Below are 20,953 nucleotides of genomic sequence, written 5' to 3'. Positions count from 1 at the left end.
TATGGAGGTTCAAGATTCACTTCACTAAATCATTAAAATGTGTAACCTTAATTAGATCCATACGTTACAAAGAAGAAGAGTTACATTCTTTAATAGTTTAAAGTCTTCAATAACTTGTCCTCGAGTGATGGAAATTGAAGAGTTTTTTTAATTAAAACTACTATAAACACATAAGTTATGGAATTAATTAGTTTTGAATATTTTCAAAACTTGCCCTCAATTTTTGGAATTTGTAAAGTTTTCTCTTATGAATACTTTAATTACAAGTTAAGCCCTTAGAATTTTAAAAGTTAAAATTCAACCCTTATACTTTACAATATTATAAGAATAAAGTCGTCTTACCATTATTAGGCCTCATTCACGAAGCCGGTCTATAAAGGGGGTATAAGGTTACTGCCTATAAAATGGCAGTTTAATGGGTGTCCACTCTCACCCACCGCTTCCTTGACCGGTGGAGGGTCGCTAGCCGAACGGGTAGGACAAGTACTATAATTCTCCCTTCATTAAAAGTATTAATGATAGATACTAAGTAACTAAACTCTTATTAATACCCAATCTTAGTTACTTATGAAAATGTCAATTTGGTGCTAACCCATGGAACTACACTTTGCACTTTGCTTAAGTCGGTTAGTGGAGCGTGTGTGGTTAACCGGCACACTAGCTTGATTTAACAAGGTAGGAAAAGGGTAACTTAATGTTTATCATAGTATCGGTGGAGCGTGTGTGGTTAACCGGCACATCGGTTGAGGGGTAAATATTAAGGGTACCAAGTATATTTGCATGGTTATTCACACCTTGTTTTGTGATCCTCGGCATCCTAGTCACAAAACCTGAAGGGCACACTCGAGATTGAAACATGCCATCGAAAAGTTCAATGAATCTTAAAAGAATCTAGGAGTTTCAAAACCAATTAAAACCTGATAATACATTTCGTTTATCTTGGTGGAAATTGGTGAATCGTCATTCACCTACCTTCAAATATTTAATAGCTTGGATTACGGCATCCCTCTTCTAAGTTATAAAATACTATGTTGGGTCCTAGCCTTAATATTTCATATTGGGTGTTATATTAAGGAATTAAATCAACTTTACTTGGATTTCTCCCATTGTAGATGTCTAGTTCAGACATGTATGATCTTCCCAAATCTCTTGTAACTTCACTTCCTCCACCTCCTCCAATTATTCTCCCTAACCGACAAGTTCAAGGTCACTCAAGCCCTATTTGCAAGGCAAGGTCTAGGTGTGATCACATCTTGGAGATGAAGTCACATCCTGACAAGTCGGGAGAGGTCGGTGTCAAAGTCTAGAGAAAGTTGGTGGTTCAATCATTTTCTAAGTCATATAGTGAGTTCCTTTGGGACTCCTATGAAACAGATTTTGACAAGACCGTTAATGATCTTAACAATTTGCTTGGTACTGCTAAATCAGCAATGATTTGGAAGGCTGGTAAAGCAAATTTGACTAGAAGATCGACTTCCCAGAACTTTATGGACATTGAAAATGTTGACACTGGAAATCCAGAAAAAGCATTCTCTTCCCAATGGAAAGGGATCGGCCATAGTCAACTCGGTTAACCAAATGGTACAGAGAAAAAACTAAGTCTGTGATAATCCCATGTACTATTACCAAAAGGTCCATTTGTTAAAATTTCCAAAGGAAGGGCACTGTTTGCAAAACTGCCAAATTTACCTAAGGATGTTAAAGTCAAAAGTTTGACTCTACTTCAAGTAGTCCACTATCTAACTCTGTTAAGTTCCCAGTTGATGATTCTTAATACAAAACGTGACTCAGTTGCATTTTCAAATTTAGTAGGATCAAGCAAAGGAAAGGAAACTTAAAGAAAGAGTATGTTGAATTTGATCGCGAAGATGGATTTCTTTCGCTTAGTTGAATATTGAATTCTTGAGCTACTTCTTAGGAGTGATGATAGATTGCTAGGAATCATGTAATAACACAGTTTTTATTTCAAGCTGCATTGTAAGGGAAAGTTTTTCCGCATTTTAAAATAAATAAAAGTTTATTTTACTTTATTTTTATCTCATAACAATGGCATTCATGAAAACTTGATGTTTTATTTTATAGCAATATTGGAAATATGAATTTGATTCTTTCATTTGTGGTAGTGTATAAATTTGCCAAATAAGGAAAGATTTTCATCACCCAAGTTTCAATTGACCAAAACTTGTAATCATACAAGGTGTTTACTGTGATGTATGAGAATTTTCAACTTTGGAAAATTAAGACTAGTTTCGTGTTCACATGTATATGTGACTCAAGAGAAGGACTAAGGGATCAAGTACACATTCTTGTGCACTAGCCAAAGTTCACCACAAAAGATGGATAAGACTATTCGTCATGATTTACTAAGTTTTAGTAAATATGATTATACTTACAAGCTTAAGTATAATTCTGAGACATTTGAAAATCTTCAATGTATAACAGAACGAATAAGAAGAATCAAATTAGGTAGAAGGATAAAAGTTTCTCAAATCTGAAAAGATGGGAGAGTACTTTAGTATCATGTTTTAAGATCATCATAATGATTTTGAGATCTTATCACAGTTCATCCCCTAAGTGCATTCTGATAGTTAAGAAGAGGAGTTATGAATTGTTGAAGTGGTTAAATCAAGAAGATGATTCATACATCATTCCAAAAACAATTCTTAGAGTTATACTCTAATATTGTAACTTGAGTGACATGTCTTAAAGAAGGTTTAAAATACTTGTCAAATGTAAGAGTAAAAGTTTTCTACTCTTGTACATTTGAAATTGGTAAGTTGTGATGTTTTGGATAAAACAAAGACTAACTAAGGCCAATTGTGCTAAGTGTCTGTCTTGATTAGAATCCACACTATCTCTTGAATATTTGGCAAGAAAGTCTTTTAGGTCAAGGATACAGTGGGAGTCTGTCACACCCCAAAACCAAGAACGGCGGAAATGTTCTGGGGCAGAGGACATCATGTAAAGTATCACAACACAGTATAACAGTAAATAAGCAAACTACATCATCCGTTGCATTAAATATATAATTTTAATACAAGTGTGTTCCGTACAGTTATAGACACCAAAAATGTAAATCAAAATAATAAGATGAGTCTTGGATGCGCTCCATCTTCTCAAAAGTTGGCCTCGGTACCTGTCTACTATCGACCTGAGAATACAAGTTATTTTGAAAGAGTTTATCAGCATTAAGCTAGTGAGTTCATAAGTATTTTAGTGTCGATGTTTGTATCAAAACGTTTGAACGTCGTTTAAAGTATGAATATGTAAACATTGGTGATAAAAGTATGTCAATGTTTGTAAGTGTTTGTAAAAGTTTGAATCTCTCAGAAAAACCTATATTTTCTATTAAAAGTAGCCTTCTACCAAGGCGTAACTATTTTGTATGTTCGTTTATTGTAAAGGTGTGTGATTTCCCATGTGTAACTATCATTAACAAAATATAGTTTGTACATTAATGTTTAAGTGAAATAATCACTAAATATATGTAAAGGGTAAATCATTGTAGTACTGTAGTGTTGTATTATAGGAACTACTGCTATACTAACTACCTTAAACCGGATTTATATTAAGGTATCATGTGATTAATTGTACCATACTATCAACTAGGTAACAACGACAAAGGTAGGTCGTAAAAAGATATGACGTTTGGCACCCGCAGACTTGCAGGTCCGACTGTAGCTAGCAGCAAGGTGTAGGATAGTCAATCCAGTATAGATCTATACGCAAACTCACGCTCTCCCTCCAAGAGACTCTGGCTACAACTCGGGCCATGACATTGAAGGCATGCTCCGATACAGTGGACCACAATTTGTTAACGTATTCATGTATATGTAATGTATTGTTACTCGTTCTAGTATCGTTGTATATGTTCTCTTTCTAGTATAGTTGTATATGTTCTTCTTCTAGTATAGTTGTATATGTTCTTCTTCTAGTATAGTTGTATATGTTCTCATAGTAATGTAATGTATATGTTCTCATAGTAGTGTAATGTATAAGTTCTCATAGTAATAAGTATTGACTCATGAATGAACTGACTCATTGAACATCTCATTGATCTAGCAATTGTATAAGTATTAACCCGTGCTACCCATATGGTAACACACTAATGAAGGAACTAGTACGCATGAATATGGAAGAACTTTTATGACTATATATGTACACATGATATATAATTAATATTGAAATGACCTTCGGACAGCTACTCGATATCCCACCAGACCATATCCAAATCGAGGAAAAGGAAATAGGGCGGACGGCCTTCCTAAGCCTTTTAACCATTGCTTATATAACTATACATATGCGGGCATGCAATTTATAATAAGTATAACAAAGTTTAAGTAAAAGTATTTGATAAGTAAAAGAGTTTGTAAAGCAGTTTTAAGTAAAACAGTTTGATAAACAGTTTGAACAGTAATAAAATCATTGGTTTTGTAGTTATTAATCACATGTGATTGATGTAATAACTCTAAGTATTCAACTTGTATCCCCCCATTAAAGCATTTAAAACATTTAAAAGTATTTCAAAGGTTAGTTAAGGGGTATGAACTCACTTGTGGTGAGAGGATTGGATTGAAGTGTCGGATACTGTGCTAGGTGGGAAACGGAGACTTTTACACACGCACGAGCCTAGTTATCATATAATGAACATATATATATATATATATATATATATATATATATATATATATATAACTAATTAGCCAAATTATAACTAATAAATTAAGTTGGGACACTCTAGAACATGAAAACACTTTGTATAAGTGTTATAAGTCCTAAGGGTTGCATCTAAGTTGTTATGGGACAAGGCTAAATGGGTTTAGGGTTCTAAAAGACCCTATACATGAGTTTACTCTTCAATAAACCCCACACAAGGAGTTTACAGTCGTAAACCATTGAGTTTACGGCCGTAAGCTCCTAAACTTAATGATATTATGTGTGTTGAAGTGTTACATGATTCCTAGAAGCAATTCTACTTAGGGGTTTAATCCTTGGAAGAGTTTAGGGCATTAAGACACTCCTTTTAGGAGTTCTCGGCCCTAAGGCCATTTCCTTTTGAGTTTACTGCCGTAAACTCATATGGAAATGGGTATTTTTATGTTTTCAAGTCCCATACTCATCTGGGATAGGTTCTAGACAATTATCTAAGGCTAATGAATGTATTAGGCACACTTTGGTACCCTTCTTTGATGTTCACGGCCCAAGAACCATTTCGCTTAGAGATTACGGTCATAATCTCTCATGGGGATGGGTTTTTGATGTTTTAAGGTCCCCAAATTAACTAGGAATAAATAGAGGCTATTGTCCAAGGCTGTAGGAGTGATTAAGGCACTATTTGGCCTTTGAATTTGGAGTTCACGGTCCAAGAACTTCTTGGGCCGTGAACACCTAAATCTTGGTGTTCATGGAAGAATTCTAGTCTTAAATACACCTATATACAAGCCTAAGGTAGTTACAGAACACGGGGAAGGGACTAGGCATCATTTAAGCCTTATATAAGATTTTACTCCCCAAGATGTTCTTGGGCGGTAAACTCTCGAATCTTGCAGTTTTGATATGTAATATATGTTATTAAAGACATTATAAGCCATATAATACAACTAGAGAGAGGTACTCACGGTCTGGGATGAAAACCCGAAGATCCATGAGAGAGAAAATGGCTTTTATCTAGTTGGAAATGTAACTAATGAAATAATTTGGTTAAGAATCATATATATAGTCCTGGGATTTTTGGCAGAAAATATTATTACTCCGGAAATGAACTCTAATATCATAAAGTTTTGAAATACCCGAGTTGCACAAACCCATGTGCATCCACTCTCCTGATATCTCCTTAAATGTAAACCCTGAAATACTCAAACTTATTCGGAAAAGTCTGAAATTCACTGCAACTGGTCTAACTTCTATTGACTTGATAATGTTCGTACAGAATGGAAATTTCGGGTTGTCACATCGTCCCCTCCTTAGAAGGAATTTCTTCCCAAAATTAGAATTTAAGCAAATAGGTAGTTACAAATAACTAAGTAAAAAGACCAGGATATTTCTGTTTCATCTGATCCTCACGCTCCCAAGTAAATTCTGGTCCTCGCTCGGCGTTCCCGCAAACCTTCACTATCGGGATACGGCTTTGTTTCTTCTGTTTGACCTCACGGTCCATGATCTCTACCGCTTCTTCCATGAAGTTGAGTCTCTCGTTGATCTCAATCTCGTCGAGTGGGATTACAAGAGTCTTGTCGGACAGACACTTTTTCAAGTTAGATACATGGAATGTAGAATGTATGTTACAAAGTTCGTCGGGCAGATTATGTTTGTAAGCTACAGGGCCGATTCTTGCGAGAATCTCGAAAGGCCCTATGTACCTCGGATTAAGCTTCCCACACTTACCGAAGCGTATCAAGCCCTTCCAGGGTGAAACTTTAAGAAGGACTCAGTCTCCCACCTGGAATTCCAAAGGTTTCCTTCGCTTATCAGCGTAGCTCTTATGTCGGTCTCTAAAGGCTTTCAATTTTTCACAGATCTGAACGATCTTCTCTATCATTTCCCGAATGATTTTCCGGGCCTGTGAGAGTACTGTTAGAAACTTGCCCCCTAGCTAATTGGGTATCACCCACTTCAGCCCAGCACAGAGGGGATTTGCACTTTCGGCCATAGAGGGCTTCAAATGGAGCAGCCTTGATGCTCGTGTGATAACTGTTATTGTAGGAAAATTCGAAAAGAGGTAAATGAGTATCCCATGCCTTTCCAAAGTCAATCACACAGGCTCTCAACATATCTTCCAATGTTTGGATGGTCCTCTCACTTTGTCCCTCGGTCTGTGGATGGTAGGCTGTGCTCATGTCCTGCCTTGTTCCTAGGGAATGTTGTAGCGATTGCCAGAATCTTAAGGTGAACCTACTATCTCTATCGGAGATAATGAATATAGGTACACCATGTAGTCATACGATTTCCCTTATGTATGTTCTCGTAAGATTCTCCATCTTGTCAGTTTCTTTGATAGGCAGGAAGTGTGCAGACTTGGTCAATTTATCGACGATGACCCATATGGTATCAAGTCCACCCGTTGTCTTGCACAACTTGGTTATGAAATCCATAGTGATCCGCTCCCACTTCCATTCTAGAATATATGTTTGTTGTAGTAAACCGGAGGGCTTCTGGTACTCGACCTTAACCTTTGTGCAAGTAAGGCATTTACTTACGAAGGTAGCAATCTCTGCTTTCATATTAGGCCACCAGTATAACTTTTTAAGATCCAGATACATCTTATCTAAACCTGGGTGGACAGAATACCGAGTGTTGTGTGCCTCGGTCATGACCAAGTCTCGGAAACCACCGTGCTTCGGTGTCCAGATCCGGTTCATGAAATATAAGGCTTCGTCACCCTTGGCTTATAAATTTTTATCCATTCCTCTAAGGGATTCACTCGTCACGTTTTCAGGTTTCATGGCTTCAAGCTGGGCCGCCTGAATTTGCTTAGACAAGTGTGAATGGATAGTCATTGACAACGACTTGACTCTTCGACCAGAATATTCCTTCCGACTTAGGGTGTCTGCTACTACGTTGGCTTTACCCGGATGATAACAAATTTCGCATTCGTGGTCACTGAGTAGCTCAACCCACCGTCGTTGTCTCATGTTGAGCTCCTTCTGATCGAATATGTGTTGTAAACTCTTGTGGTCGGTAAAGATAGTGCTTTTCATTCCATACAAGTAATGTCTCCAGATCTTCAGAGCAAACACAACTGCTCTTAGCTCAAGATCGTGGGTCATGTAGTTAACTTCGTGTGTCTTCAACTGTCTTGAGGCGTAGGCGATGACCTTACCTCGCTGCATCAGAACACACCCGAGCCCTTGATTTGATGCATCGCAATAGCCTACAAAGTCTTTTATTCCTTCGGGGAGGGATAGTATTGGTGTGGTGCATAAATCTCGCTTGAGCGTTTGCAACGCTCTTTCCTGTTTCTCTTCCCAGTCGAAGGCCACGCCTTTTTGGGTTAGTGTGGTAAGAGGTTTCACTATTCGGGAGAAGTTCTGTATGAACCTGCGGTAGTAGCCGGCGAGACCTAAAATTAGCGAATTTCTGTAGGCGTCTTCGGTGCTGACTAGTTCTCAATGGCCTTAATTTTGGATGGGTCCACGTGGATTCCCTCTTCACTTACCACATGTCCTAATAATTCGACTCTTCGGATCCAAAATTCACATTTAGAGAACTTTGCATAGAGCTTCTCCGTCCGTAAAGTTCTTAGAACTTGTCGCAGATGATCGCCTTGCTCTTCCTTACTTCAAGAGTAGATCAGGATGTCGTCAATGAATACAATGACGAACTGATCCAAGTAAGGTCGGCATACTCTATTCATCAGATCCATGAAGACTGCGAGCGCATTGGTCAATCCGAATGGCATCACCACGAACTCGTAGTGTCCGTAACGAGTTCGGAAGGCTGTCTTCGGAACATCCTCCTCTAGCACAAGTAATTGGTGATATCCGGATCTTAGATCAATTTTGGAAAAGTAGTTCACCCCTTGCAGTTGGTCAAACAGATCGTCTATGTGAGGCAGAGGGTAACGATTCTTGACCGTTAGTTTGTTGAGTTCTCTGTAGTCGATACACATACGGAATGATCCGTCTTTCTTCTTAACGAATAAGACCGGTGCTCCCCAAGGCGAGAAACTTGGTCTTCTAAAGCCCTTGCTGAGCAGTTCGTTAAGTTGACCGGATAGTTCCTGCATCTCTGCTGGTGCGAATCGGTAGGGAGACTTGGCTATTGGGGTAGCTCCTGGGACTAAGTCGATTCTGAACTCGACCTGTCGTTGCGGAGGTAATCTGGTAGCTCTTCTGGGAAGATGTCGGGAAAGTCGCTCACTACAGGAATGTTCTCTAGTTATTTCGTTTTGAGGCTCGTATCGACAACGTGACCAAGGAATGAATGGTATTCTTTACGTAGATACTTCTGTGCTTGAATACTTGATATAATATGAAGACTCGCACCGGGTTTGTCGTCGTAGACGATAAGAGTTTCGTTAGACGGGAGGTTTAGACGGATTGCTTTCTCGTAGCACATGATGTCGGCGCGATGAAGGCTTAACCAATCCATGCCGATGATAATGTCGAAGCTTTTAATCGAGACCGGCATAAGGTCGATTGGAAATGAATGGTATCTAGATTTAGGGTACATCCTAAGTATATGCTATTCGTGCTTTTACTTTTTCCATTAGCCATTTATATCGTGAATTGTTCTTTAAGTGTGTGTGGTTGTTGTTTAAGCATGCGAGCAAATTTATGGTTCACGAAGCTTCGCTCCGCTCCACTGTCGAACAGAATGCATTCATAGGAGTTATCGAGGAGGAACGTACCAGTCACCACCGTCGGGTCAGCAACTGCTTCCCCATGGCCTATTGCTAGTACCCTCCCTGCTCCGCCAGTATTCTTCGCTTTGGGGCAGTCCCTCTTATAGTGGCCTGCCTCACCACATCCATAGCAGGTATGGCTCACGCCAGAGCCAGGGACTTAGGTGATCGGCCTCGCTGGGGATTTATAGAAACGAACGGTGTGTCCTTTCCTGTTGCAGTTAGAGCACTGCATTTCACGGCAGGGGCCGTTGTGGTGGTAATTGCATTTGCCGCACTTAGGCAAATTTCCAGCATACTGCCCCACCGGAGCAGTAGCAGCAGCAGGGGTTATTGCGGCATGCACTGCCACAACTTGCTGCTTTTTGGCAGCTCGCTGTTTATTCTTCTCCTCCTCCCAGAACTTCCGCTTGGTGTCAGCGGGTTTGGAGAGTTCCAAGATGGCTAGGGTTGTTATTGTTGCAGGGGTTTTGACTCCATGGTCGATGAGTCATTGTGCCACTCGCTTGGCACTATTGAAGGTAGCAGGGTTTGATGATAGGACATTCCCCCGATACGGAGGCACTAGCCCCATATGTACCTTTCGATCTTTTTCCCTTCAGTGGGAACCATATTGGGGCAGAGGGCCACCAGTTTGTTGAATCTAGCAGTATATGCGACTACGTTGGTGCCCTTCATGGTTTGGCTCCACAGCTCCTGCTCCAATTTCTGGATTTTGCCCCTCGGGCAATATTCCTCAATCATGAGGTCCTTCATGGTATCCCAACCCACGTCATTCGCCACTACGAGAGTTAGCGCTTTAACGTGGTCATTCCACCACGTCAGAGCTTTTCCTTCAAAGGTGCATTCGGCATATTTGACTTTGCTCGCAGCAGGGCACGAAAAAATTTCGAAGACTGATTCAGTCTTCTCGAACCATTGCAAGAGGGCAATGACTCCGCCGGTCCCCTGTATGGACTTCGGCTTGCAGTTGGTGAAATCCTTGTAGGAGCACTCTCTCGAGCGCACAGGGATTTCCGCAGGAATATTTTGGATATAGTGTCTAAGTCCATAACTTTATTTGGTATGTACTTGACCCGACCCGGCATGGTCCATTTGGGTTGCATGGCATTGCAATACTTGGATAGACTAAATGAGAGAATATGGCACTTATGATTATTAATATATTATAAGTTCTAATATATTAATAATAGTATTATTTAATTAGTATTTGATCAAGTATTAATCTAGTATTAATTTGGTGATCAAAGTGAGACTAATTAAATATATAAGGGTTGATTATGACAATCATCAATTCTTTTATGGTTGATTAATGACCCATGGTTTATGGGTTATGGATGTAACCATTTGGAGCTCCATGGATAGTCCATGGGAGTTACAAACCCATGGGTCATGAGAAATGAAGAGTCATGACAATTAAGAGTATTCATGTGAAAACCCTAATTGTGACACCACTATAAAAGGGACCCTTTGGCTAGTGAAATCGGACCTAGTAAGGTTACTAGAGAGGGCATAACCGATTTTGAGTGCTAGAAGTATTCTCTCAAGTTATTCCAAGTTTTGTGGTGTTGTGTGAAGCATTTGAGGCACAACATTTGGGGTGCTAGGCTCACAAAGTCTTGAAGGAATCCAAGCAACAATGAGGTATGTATTTCTACTAGTTTTTATGTTTAATATATTCCCCATGCCATGCTAGTTAGGAAATAACCATGAAAAAGAAATTTGCATGTATATAGAGAAAACATAGATTCAAGGTTATTAGGGTTGCATGTACACTTAGGAAGTGTTAGAATGCTCAAAACCCATCAGTGGTATCAGAGCCAGGTTGTTTTCTACATACTTGATGAAAAACTGCTTGAAAATCGAAAAAACTGCTCACTGTCAGCCGGACTCGCCGATTTCATGGGGAGGACTCGCCGAGTCCATGTACAAATTCATCCTACTCGTCGAGTAGGATCATGCACTCGACGAATTGGTGCGTGCTGGGCAGTCTTTTTGTGTTTTGTTGCTGGAAATGGATTAGAATCATTATCCCAATCTGTTTTGGACTTGTAAAATCTGTTTTTCAAAATGATAATGATTATGTTAATCCATTTTACATGACTTTTAACAATTTCAAAGTATTATATATGTTCATATGATTTCTTGAAATTGCTTGACATGAATTTGTGTTCTTATGAGTTTTTAGAAGATCATAGGAATTATGTGTAACCACTATGTGTGTTTAATTCTTGATCTTAATTGTATTGATGGTGTCCATAACTTGTCCTCAAGTTATAGATAACCAAAAGTCATTTCTTTTAATTGTGATTAAAGAACTAAAGAGGTTTCATAAAATGAAGAGTCTTCATTTTTATGAACCATTAAAACTCATAAGTTACAAAATTGAAGAGACTTGGAATAGTTTCAATTCTTTCCCTCAAGTTTTGGAATTTGAAAAGTCTTACACTCTAATACTTTAATTCCAAATTAAACCTTAGATTTTTAAAAGGTTTAAAAATCAACACTTATACTATTATTATAATTTTATTATATAGATATGTATAAGAATATGTCATTCTTACCGTTAGTAGGCCTCATTCACGAAGCCGGTCTATAAGGGGGGTATAAGTTTGTTGCGTACAAAATGGTGACTTAATGGGTGTCCACTCTCACCCACCGCTTCCTTGATCGGTGGAGGGTCGTTAGCCGAACGGGTAGGATATGACTTTAAATTCTCATTAAAAGTATAATGAATTATAGAGTAACTATACATTATAAATTCCCAATCTTAGTTACTTTAGGAAAATGTGAAATTGGTGCTAGCCCATAAAATTACACTTTGTACCGTACCAAGTCGTTAGTGGAGCGTGTGTGGTTAACCGGCACACTAACATGGACTAGTAAGAGTGGCAAAGGGTAACTTGACTTTATTATAGATCGGTGGAGCGTGTGTGGTTAACCGGCACATCGATTAGGTAATATTGTTAAGGGTACCAAGTCAATTTGTATGGTTATTCACACCTTGTTTGTGATCCTCGGCATCCCAGTCACAAACTTGAGAGGGCACATTCGAGATTCAAACATTGCATTGAAAAGTTCAATGTATCTCAAAAGATCTAGGAGTTTCAAAACCAATAAAACCTAATAATAAAATATTTTGTCTTATGGCGGAAATTGGTAAATTGTCATTTACCTACCTTCAAATATTTTATAGTGTGGATTACGGCATCCCTCTTCCACCTATAAATAGTTTGTTGGATCCTAGCCTTAATATTTCATTTGGGTGACTTATTAAGGACTCTTAATCTAATGAAACTTATCTTTCTTTTATTCCATATGTCTTCCAATAACGCTGCTGGCTCAAACCCTACAGGCTCCTTTTCCCTAATGAACTTGTGTGGTAAGGTCATCTTTGATGGATCCAACTTTAATGAGTGGATCAGAAACATCAGGATGATTACCCGCTATGAGGACAAATAATATGTCCTTGATAGGGAGCTTAAGGTTGTTAATGAAGCCACTGCTACTCCAGAAGAGCTTGCGGAGTTCATTGTGCATGAGAAGGATGCCACCAAGGTGTCCTGCATCATGATGGCCACAATGACTCCGGAACTCCAAAAATCTTATGAAGATTTCTACCCCTATGAGATGCACCTAGATTTGATGGAAAGGTACCATCAGAGCGCGCTTCAAGAGAGGTATGAAATCATTTCCTCCATGATAACCACAAGGATGAAGGATGGTGAACCCATCACCGGTCGCTTGCAGAAGATGCAGAGGTTCGTTGACCGGTTGCTAAAGCTCAATGTTGACTTTCCTGAAGAATTGGCGATTGACATCATTCTCCATTCCTTACCTCCAAGTTATGATCAGTTTCGTATGACTTATCATATGAACAAGGAGGAAGTCACACTTAGCAAACTTCAAGTACTCTTAAGGACAGCTAAAAATGGCCTTAAGGGTAAAGCGGTTGCTACTTCTACTCCTTTAACAGCCCCTGTTCTTGCAATTGGGCAAGGGAAGGGTAAGAAGAGGAAAATCCCTTCAAAGGGTACCAAGGGTAAGACTCTTGATGGTTCCTCTTCAAGTGGGACAAAGAAAGGTCCCATTACTCCTTCTTCGAACCCAAAGGAAGCACAGTGCTTCTATTGCCAAGATAAGGGACACTTCAAGCGAAGCTGCGCCAAATATCTGCAAGATGTAAAGGATGGGAAGGTTAAACCCACCCATGCAGGTATTTACACAATATTGTCTAACAACTCATCTAATGCTAATTCTTGGGTGCTTGATACAGGGTGTGGTGTTCACATTTGTACTGATTTGCAGGCAGTAAGAAGAAGTGAGCAAGTAGAGCACAGGAAGATAAACTTAGTCATGGGCAATAGGAAAGCATAAGATGTTACCAAGATAGGAGTTTATTCTTTATTGCTTAATAATGGGTTAATGTTAGATTTGAATAAGTGTTGTTACTCGCCCGAAATGGCGAGAAATATTATTTCTTTTCATGGCTTGTACAAACAAGGTTTTACATTTTCATTTGATAATAAAAATGGTGCTATTAATGTTTATTACAATGATGTATTTTACTTTAAAGCAATACCTTGTGATGGTGTATATGAAGTCGTGAATGTTGTAGATAATGTAGGAAATAATATGTTGTATATTGATTCTTCTGATAGCTTGGATAAAGCATCCTTGTGGCATTGTCGTCTTGGACATGTTAGCAAGAAGCGCATAGGCCAACTCCAAAAGGCTGGAGTCTTGGAATCATTTGACCTCAAGTCAGATGATAGTTGCGAGTTTTGTTTACTTGGAAAAATGACAAAGTCGCCCTTCACATGTACTTGTGATAGGGGTGAAGGTTTGTTGGACCTTGTACACACGGATGTGTGTGGGCCCTTCAAAGTTGCTACAAGGGATGCTAATCGTTATTATGTGACTTTTACTGATGATTACAGTAGATATGGATATATTTACTTAATCAAGCATAAGTCAGAAACCTTTGAAAAGTTCAAAGAGTTTAAGCAGGAAATTGAGAATCAATTGGGCAGGAACATCAAGACGCTCCGATCCGATCGAGGAGGAGAGTATCTTAGCATTGAGTTCCTTGACTATCTTAAGGAATGTGGGATTTTCTCACAATTGACACCTCCCAGAACACCACAGCTGAATGGTGTGGCTGAGAGGCGCAATCGAACCTTGTTGGATATGGTTCGATCCATGATGAGTCGAGCTTCGTTACCAATCTCTTTCTGGGGGTATGCCTTAGAGACTGCCGCCCATATCCTTAATCTAGTCCCTACTAAAAAGGTTGCCAAAACACCTCACGAGATGTGGACTGGGAAAGTTCCCAATTTGGACCACATCAAGATTTGGGGTTGTGAAGCTTTTGTGAGGCGTGAGACTCATGACAAGATTGAGCCCCGAAGCGAGAGGTGTATTTTCATCGGCTACCCACAGAGATCCTTTGGTTACCTCTTCTACAGACCCAGAGACAATGTGGTCTTTGTAGCAAGAAGAGGAGTCTTTCGTGAGAGAGAATTCATAAGCCAAGGGGACAGTGGGAGGCAAATTGACCTTGAAGAGCTTCAAGAGTCAAGTGGTGAAGGAACCTCAAATACTATCTGCCAACCTGAGGAGGAAACTCCTGTTGAGCCGATAGATGAGTTTGTACCTCCAAGACGTTCCACTAGGGTGAGGAACACACCTGAATTTTATTATGGTTATCACATCACCATTGAAGGTGATACATTTATCACTGATAGTACACTGATAGATTTGGATGAACCTAATAATTATAAGGAAGCCATGGCAGGCCCTGAGTCTGCGAAATGCAAAGGAGGCTATGGACAGCGAGATTCAGTCTATGTATGACAATCAAATTTGGAACTTGGTTGACAATGTACCAGGTCGTAAGACAGTTGGGTGCAAATGGATCTTCAAGAAGAAGACCGACATGGATGGGCTTTACTCAAACTCCTGGAGTTGACTATGATGAGACCTTCTCACCAGTAGCTAAGATTAAGTCTATTAGAGTGTTGTTAGCCATAGCTGCATTTCATGACTATGAAATATGGCAAATGGATGACAAAACCGCTTTCCTTAATGGGAAGTTGGATGAGGATGTTTACATGGCTCAGCCAGAGGGTTTTGTCGATCCAAAATACCCTAATAGAGTGTGTAAGCTTGAAAAATCCATTTATGGATTGAAACAAGCATCTCGCAGGTGGAATCTTTGCTTTGTTGAGAAAGTCAAAGAGTTTGGCTTTTCTAGGAGTGAGGATGACTCTTGTGTGTATGTCAGGGCTAGTGGGAGCATAGTTATCTTCTTGGTGTTGTATGTGGGTGACACACTTCTCATAGGAAACGACATCCCAACTTTGCAGGAGGTTAAGGCCTGGCTTGGGAAGTGTTTTGCTATGAAGGACCTTGGGGAAGCTACCTATATCCTAGGGATAAGGATATTGAGAGATAGGAGTAAGAGACTAATTGGACTTAGTCAAAGTACTTATGTGGATAAGGTACTGAAGAGGTTCAGTATGCAAGATTCCAAGAAAGGAGAATTACCAATCCAGAGTAATGCCAAGCTAAGTAAGACTCAGAGTCCGAGTACAGAGGCTGAGATAGTTGAAATGAGTCAGATACCATATGCTTCCGTTGTGGACTCGATCATGTATGCTATGACTTGTACTCGCCCTGATGTGGCCTTTGCTTTGAGCATGGTCAATAGATATCAAGGGAACCCTGGCAAGGCACACTGCACAGCGGTAAAGAACATTCTCAAGTATTTGCGGAGGACTAAGGACTGGGTCCTTACCCTCGGAGGCAGTGATGACTTGAGAGTGGAAGGATATAGTGATGCTAGCTTTCAAACTGATAGGGATAATTTTCGCTCTCAGTCAGGCTGCGTCTTTATCCTAAATGGAGGAGCAATTACATGGAAAAGTTCCAAGCAGGAGACAGTAGCTGATTCGACTTGTGAATCAGAGTACATAGCAGCAAGCGAGGCAGCAAAAGGGGAGATATGGCTGAAGAACTTCATCGGAGACCTTGGAGTTCTACCAGCTATAAAGGAGCCAATGGAAATTTTCTGTGACAGTGAAAGTGCGGTTGCTTTGGCGAAAGAACCAAGAGATCAAGGGAGATCTAGGCACATTGACAGAAAATACCATTTCATCAGACATAGAATAGAAGAAGGACTCCTCATGGCAAAGAGGGTATCATCAGATGAGAACCTGGTAGATCCCCTCACGAAGGGACTGAGCAGGGTTAAGCATTTGCAGCATGCAAGGCGCATTGGGCTGAAGGATGATATTAGTTTCAATAATTAGATTCCTGAAACTTGTAAAATGTAATTGACATTTGATGATAAATAAAGGTTGTTATTTATTTATGAGTAAGGTGTTACTATCTTGTGTTGATTGTTTACTATGTTTCAATTTAGCATGTTTTTACTTCTAGAATAATTATGTTATGGTATATATCATATTATTCAAACCATCCACAGTCGGTCAAACTTTGGAAGTAAGTATTGATTCAAGACTGTCATGAATTTGGCTTGTATGATTTGTCTGAAGTGCTTTAGACAATGCAATGGTTGCTACAACATTCATGAGTATGCATAAGGGCTGAGTATTGGATTCAACCCACGCTCACTTGCATCACTTCATGGAATTTATCTCGAGTGATCGTGAGACGGTAATATCAATATAAATCTTCAAACCTAGAGATATTAGTTGTTGACTGTGAGTTGGTTATTCATTGATTGTATGAAAACGCATTGGTAACTCGATGTTATAAAACGTGCCTTTGTGAGTAAATCAACAAGTAGTTAGTACAAGCATATCAGTCGAAGTTTATCTGTTCCTTCTAGAAATAGAAGCGATATCTAGGCCCCTCGATGATTTGGTTTTGACCTATGTACCGGGCCCGGTCAGAACCTAATTGATGTGTTCAATTTAGTTCTATGTCGAAACAAATCGGAGATCGAGAAACAAATGTTGGACAATAAGTAAGACCACGTTCCATGTGTTTGTCCGGCTGATATCATGAGAACAGAGGATTATATGATCACTTATCTTAAATGGCGTATCATCATCATCTCAGTTCCAAGAGACTTTGAAAGAGCTACGATTGCTAGTCAGATTTTGAAATCATATTTGCAAATATAGTTATTAGACTTATCCAAGTCGGAGACTGTTGGATATAGTGTCTAAGTCCATAACTTTATTTGGTATGTACTTGACTCGACCCGACATGGTCCATTTGGGTTGCATGGCATTGCAATACTTGGATAGACTAAATGAGAGAATATGGCACTTATGATTATTAATATATTATAAGTTCTAATATATTAATAATAGTATTATTTAATTAGTATTTGATCAAGTATTAATCTAGTATTAATTTGGTGATCAAAGTGAGACTAATTAAATATATAAGGGTTGATTATGACAATCATCAATTCTTTTATGGTGGATTAATGATCGATGGTTTATGGGTTATGGATGTAACCATTTGGAGCTCCATGGATAGTCCATGGGAGTTAAAAACCCATGGGTCATGAGAAATGAAGAGTCATGACAATTAAGAGTATTCATGTGAAAACTCTAATTGTGACACCACTATAAAAGGGACCCTTTGGCTAGTGAAATCGGACCTAGTAAGGTTACTAGAGAGGGCATAACCGATTATGAGTGCTAGAAGTATTCTCTCAAGTTATTCCAAGTTTTGTGGTGTTGTGTGAAGCATTTGAGGCACAACATTTGGGGTGCTAGGCTCACAAAGTCATGAAGGAATCCAAGCAACAATAAGGTATGTATTTCTACTAGTTTTTATGTTTAATATATTCCCCATGCCATGCTAGTTAGTAAATAACCTTGAAAAAGAAATTTGCATGTATATAGAGAAAACATAGATTCAAGGTTATTAGGGTTGCATGTACACTTAGGAAGTGTTAGAATGCTCAAAACCCATCAGAATAGAGTCAATAGGGGTTCCACCTCTACTGGCATCAGTAGAGTGATACTGAGCCATGGCAGTTGCCACTGCTGCAGCTACGGCAACATTTAGGGCTATAGTATCGATGACCGGAGGAGGAGGAGGTGGTGGAGGTGCAGGGTTATTCCTAGGAGATTTGCGAGGAGGCATCTTTCACCAATAAATTTATAAAGATAAACAGAATGGTAAGAATCAATTGTAAGTGGGGTGAGAGTGACACATGGACTAACTAACCATAGCCCAACAGTTGAATGAGTGTTTGAGATCATAATCAAGAAGATTAGTAGGGAAACACAAGTGTACAGATTTTCCCCACAGATTAGATAGCTGTCTAAAATACTGGTATTATCGATGTAACAAGTTCAGGAAAAATCGACCTAACAGTAGGTCTTACATCATAACATACAGAAAGTTTGACAATCCCTAGATTCCTACGTAGAGTACTGAAAGTTAGGAATATTTTACAGGCAAGTGCTACTTAGAGCACAGATACTAAAGGCTATTCCTTAACCAAAAGACAAAGATGTACTAGACATCTTCTAACGGCGATGGGAATTCCTCGGGTGAACCATGAGGTCTGCCACTTGACGAACCACCTCTTGAAGGTGTCGCTCATGAGCCCTCTGACAGGCTCAAATTTTTATGACTTCGGCTCAGGAGGCAGCCAACTGTTGCTGCAGGGTTTCATTGGTTCTCCTGGTCCGTTCCATTTCTTCTTCCAGACGGTGGATGCGGACTGTGTTGACACCAGAGTTGGCATCAATCTCAATGACCAGGTCGATGGCTTCTCGACCTTGCTCAACTTTACGAGCTATTCTGCGGACAATGACGGGTAGAGCTCGATCCGAAGAGCCACCTTCACTGAGGTTGTAAAAGCTTCGGTCCCCAAAGTAAGGTAAGGGTTGACCCTGTTCGTCACTCCAGCGATTCAAGTTGGTTGCCCACAAGGGTGTAGGACCTGGAAAAGCTCCTCAGGAGTTGTTGTTTGTGGCTTGACCTACTGGCGGTAGGTTGTTGACTTCAGGCTCAGAGTCGGATCCATCAGAAAAGTCTTATGCGAGGTAATCATCCAAAGGGATTGGATGCTCATCTTCGGGATCTTCTTCGATCCACCCCGCATCGCTTTCATTTGGAAAGTACGGGTCGCCATGATGGAATCCAGCCATTTAAATCTACGAGAGAAGAGAGGTATAAGAATCTAGTGTATAAATAGCTTGTAGTAGCACAAAATACCCTATAGTATTTTAAGTTTAGGTTCTACTGTTCTCCTTGTGGTATTGTTGGTAAGTTTTTATACTTGTTAACATATCACAACCATTCTAGGGCATATGCTAATCACTCCTCGGACCAGCATAGTTGATCAGGCTATGCCATTCCCAGGACAGACCATACATCCCCGAGCTTACTTGTGATCTTTAACAATCGCAATACTTTTGTTCTTGTCATTGTGACACTGATTTTAGTATGAATGCAGACTAGTATACTTAATTAAATATTTTAGTATTTAAAGTATAGACTCTTGGTCAGAGTGTTTTAATCCCAAATGGGTTTATAGTTAGTATATCTTTTATGGGTTGATATACTCAATTCACTATAAACAATGCCCTGATACCAATCTGTCACACCCCAAAACCAATCTGTCATATATATATATATATATATATATATATATATATATATATATATATATATATATATATATATATATATATATATATATATATATATATATATATATATATATATATATGAATTTCATGTTGGATTGGTTCAACTTAAGAAAATTCTATATATTGTTTTCTCAAAATTCGATTATGATTACTGCATCCCTTTTCATAGTCAAATTTTGAGAACATGGCAAACAAAAATTATTATGGCAAAATACTGGTCTAGAACCATGTCTTTATGTGAAACATCATGAATCGTGTCCCATTTACTTTGGGTACAAGATCGATTACATGTGCTATATTTTCCAAATGCCTTGGGGAATTAAGGGGAAAAATGTCTAGAATTGGATATGACTAAAGTGATTAAGCAATTATCGAGGACAATCTAAGGTTTACCAAAGATTGGTTGTCGAAGGACAGTTGGAAGTATACTATTAATATTGGAAGGACCATATTGACATAGTCTGAAAAGAGGCAACTCTTGTTCAGAAGTGGTAGTCAAAATGGGAATATAGAGTTGTCTTCATAGGTGGAAGCAATTTGTGTCAGGTTAAAGAAACTTAATGAAAAAAGCATGTTCAAAGAAATGCACTTTGAATCTGAGACATCATTTCCATGGAATTGCTCTCCATTGGGATACTCTGTAATGATTGTTGCCAAGCCTTTGTGGCTTTGTGCATAATCATTACAAGAGGAACAGTGCATATAAGTTTAAAATCTAAACAGATTTCGATAAATGATAGGAATTTGGAATTCTTACATTTAATACAAGGAATTGGGAGTGTGAAAGTGGATCATTGAAATTATGTTCAAATGATCACGTTCACAAAGAAAAGGATCATAGACAAACATAGAGTTCATACTTGGTGTATGGCAAAGATATTCTTTAGAAAACATAGTGTACATGCTTGGAGCATGGGGCACCTAGTGTTTTAATTCAACTATACAGTTGATAAAACCG

The sequence above is a fragment of the Lactuca serriola genome, chromosome 4 (assembly GCF_051521515.1).
Source record: "Lactuca serriola cultivar US96UC23 chromosome 4, Lser_US96UC23_V15, whole genome shotgun sequence".
Taxonomy (NCBI): Eukaryota; Viridiplantae; Streptophyta; class Magnoliopsida; order Asterales; family Asteraceae; genus Lactuca; species Lactuca serriola.
This window is presented reverse-complemented; position numbering follows the sequence as displayed.